This window comes from Balaenoptera musculus, chromosome 3, assembly GCF_009873245.2.
Source record: "Balaenoptera musculus isolate JJ_BM4_2016_0621 chromosome 3, mBalMus1.pri.v3, whole genome shotgun sequence".
NCBI lineage: Eukaryota > Metazoa > Chordata > Mammalia > Artiodactyla > Balaenopteridae > Balaenoptera > Balaenoptera musculus.
This window is the reverse complement of record NC_045787.1, coordinates 5,742,617-5,746,561: the sequence shown is the minus strand read 5'-3', so window position 1 is coordinate 5,746,561 and position 3,945 is coordinate 5,742,617. Positions and strand designations below refer to the sequence as shown.

Genomic DNA, 3,945 nt, shown 5'->3' with positions numbered 1-3,945 from the left:
TGTAATAGCGTATAATCAAATATAATATAAAAAAAAGAATCACTATGCTGCACACCTGAAACTAACACAATGTTGTAAATCAACTATACTTCAATTAAAAAAGATTAAACTTCCTTAAGATATCACTGTCTGTATTTTGAAAACATTTTTCTTTACTTCTCATCTTCATTAAAATTTGCCATGATCATTATTTTACTATTTAACATAAATAAGAAAGAATGTAAAAAAAGTGAGGTGCTCTCACTGAAGTATGCGTGTATGTTACTGATGGTGGTGGTTGGGAACAGAGGGGCAGTGACCCACCCACCTATTCTGAGCCATCTTCATAGATTTGGGGGCTGTTAAAAAAAAAATCTTAACATTCAGTTCCTGAGCAAATGGCCCAAGGAGGAACATACCGTTGGTGGGCATCTTAGAAGGAGATGGTGCATCTTAATATGACAGCTTGTCTTTAAGATGATCTAACCACTTATTTGCATCAATTACTGGGTCACCAAACATTGTCTGCTTGATTCTTTTATAGACATGGATGCCTGAGAGAGAACACACTGATCCCTTGAGGAGAATAATTGTGTCAATACTTCTTATGGTAGGTTAGCAAGATAGGCATTTTATTTATCAGGTAGGCTCTTTGTATACTGAAATACAGATGTTTTGTGCTTGAACCAACCTTGTGTGAATTTGATTCAAGTTGTTGAATTTGTGCAGTTGAAGTCCAACCCCTACCCAAAGGGTCACAAACTTACATTCTTACAGGGCAGTTAAGTGAATGAACAAGGGGCAGGGTGGGAACCACAGCAAAAAAAAAAAAAAAAAATTGTTTGGCTTGAACCAGTGGTGACCATATGGGAATGTGAGACCACCTGTGGTCAGATCCAGATTTTCAAGAGTAGAAAAATATCCAGATTTTTGCGGGAATACTACCGATATTTAAATATTTAAATATGCACAAATGTTCTAAAACAACAGCTGGAATAAACAAAACATGCTTGGAAGCAGGATCTGGCTTGTGTTGACTAGGAGATGACTTCTGCCCCAGCCCTTGTTCTAGAAAGAGGCAGTCCTGTTCAGCATTCTGGAAGTTTTCTTTGCTTACCACCAATGTGTGTCTAATCTGAGAATGAGCAATGAATCTCATGATTTCAAGGGAAATTGTACAGTTAGTTTCACATCTTTTATCTTAGACAAGTTAACAGAAGGTATTGAAATAAATAATTATGGTAACAATGACAAATAATACTTTCTGTGTACACATACAGTGTTACAATTATATATTCACACACATATACCTGTACAGTCTATTTAGCCCAAGGAATAAAAGTCATCCATCTTGCTTTGCCATTTCTTATTAGAAATCCTAATATAAAAAGATCTGCAGTGGACAGAGACAAAGGCTCTCCCCAGTACATACCATTAGACCTAAGATTTCTTGACCTCCCTCAAGGTCATCTTTATCACAACATGTAGAAAGGTAGATGAATCCGTCCTTCAATAAATTGAATGGATGTTTTCAAAAGAAAAGTCTATGGCAATGCCTTTATTTGCCCTCAATAACTCGTTGTTTCTTGTAACCTTCAGAGTTGTCCATTGATCTTATCGATTAACTTCTCGGTGGGTGTGTATTCTGGCTGATCTGTTTGATCTGGAAAAAGTTATGCCTTTATCCATTGCCTACGTCAATGATTGCTGCATCTGTGTTTTCTGCCTCATCTGATGTCCAAACGTTGTTTCTTTTTACTTTATATACAATAAAAAATATAAAGAAAAATCAATAAATTTAGTATTTTACTTAGTAAAAATCAAAAAATGGAGCAGGTAGGGAGGATTCCACTTACCTCTAAATTCAATGATGAATCTTAAAAGTGTTGCCCCATTGCATCTTGCCAATGATGAAAGTCAGTTCATTTGGTGGTGTTTATTAGGTTGTGCCCATAAGCTGGGAAAAACAGGTCAAACTCAAGTGCTTTACCTTCACTCCTCTGGTCCTACAGTGTGGAGTGGAGGAGGGAGACGATGCAAAGGTGGGCTCATGACCTCTCTCATCTTGATTTCTTTCTCTGCTGCATTGAGATGCAAATGAACCCTGACATTTTGCCTACATTTCTTTCTCTTTTTCCTCCCTATCCATGTCTCTTTTTGTTCTTAAGCAGCTAATATGTTCAGGCTCTGCTGACACTTGCTGCCATAAATTGAACGATGTAGAACAGAACTCACACTGAAGTGTTGGTAATCTAGCGGGCTAATCAACCCAGAATTCGTATTTTATTTTATTTTATTTTATTTTTTAAATAATTTCCTCCTCCTTTTAGCTACTTTTATTTTTATTTATTTATTTATTTTTGGTTGTGCTGGGTCTTCGGTTCGTGCGAGGGCTTTCTCTAGTTGCGGCAAGTGGGGGCCACTCCTCATCGCGGTGCGGGGACCGCTCTTCATCGCGGTGCGCGGGCCTTTCACTATCGCGGCCCCTCCCGTTGCGGGGCACAGGCTCCAGACGCGCAGGCTCAGTAGTTGTGGCTCACGGGCCCAGCCGCTCCGTGGCATGTGGGATCTTCCCAGACCAGGGCTCGAACCCGTGTCCCCTGCATTAGCAGGCAGATTCTCAACCACTGCGCCACCAGGGAAGCCCCAGAATTCGTATTTTAAAAGCATGGAATGGAGAATGATATAATTTAGTGGAATTAGTGCCTGATGGTCATGTCTCTGATTCTTAGATGAGGAAATAAGAGAGACAGAGAGAGAGAGAAAAAAATGCATTTGGGAGTAGCTTTTATTACCATGTGGAAATCAGGTGCTGTATAGATCTCCAGAAGTTACTTATACTACATAATTGAAACTCTATACTCTTTGACTATCTACTATATAGCATAGTGCCTATAGATCTCAGTACTGTATTGGATACTTAAAATTTGCTGAGAAGATAGATCTTATGTTTCTTACCACACATACACACGATATTATAATAAAAGGGGTGTAAAGAAACTTTGGGACGTGATGGATGTCTTTTTGGCCTTCATAGCGGTGATGGTTTCATGGGTTTATATCTATCACCAAACTCATCGAGTTGTATATATTAAATATGTACAGCTTTTTACATGTCATTTATACCTCAACAAAGTGTTTTTAAAAAAATCACACCACTGCTTTCTGCATAATGCACTGCAAAAGCACAAACAATAAGAAAACTCTTGACTAAACTTAATCAAGCCAGTGAAGTAACATCTTTCCAAAATGGAAATTGTTTGTGCCAGCAAACAAGCAGGAAGGCATTAAAGACCCCACGTTAACAATTGTTATCGAAGCAATCTTAGACCCTGTGGAAGCCTCCTGGGACCAGAACTTCTAAAACGACAAATATGTCTGGAAGGCTGTGGTCCAAGGGTGTTTCTGCTGGCTATAAGCGGGGTATGGAACCAGAGGGAGCACACAGCTCTCCTGAAAACTGAAGATGAAACTTGAGATGAAACTGAATTCTATCTAGGCAAGAGATGTTCTTATGTGTACAAAGCAAAGGACAACACAGTGACTCCTGGTGGAAAATCTAACAAAACCAGAGTAATTTGGGGAAAGAACTCGCGCTCGTGGAAACAGTGGCATGGTTCATGCCAAAGTCTGAAGCAACCTTCCTGCTAAGGCCATTGGACACAGAATCCATGTGATGCAGTACCCTTCAAGGATTTAAACTTATTGAAAAGTAAATAAATAAGAGTGTGGATTTGTTCAAAAAAAAAAAAAAAGCAATTGTTATCCAGTATTGACATCAATCTGAGGTTGCTCATCCCAAGGAGACCTTGGACTTGAGTTGTGTTGTTCACTGCTGCACTGCAAGACCCAGCACAGTGCACTCAAGATATATTCACCGAATGAATGAATTCAAGAATGACTATAGCCCATGGAAGGTGAGAATTGCAACAGGGTCCCACAGAAAGCCACAAGACTAACCATTCA

General features: G+C 39.2%; 1 pseudogene; it reads left to right on the top strand.

The window, feature by feature from the left end:
* The first annotated feature begins 3,353 nt into the window (after window positions 1-3,353).
* Window positions 3,354-3,679, top strand: LOC118893264 (annotated as a pseudogene).
* Window positions 3,680-3,945: the final 266 nt, after the last annotated feature.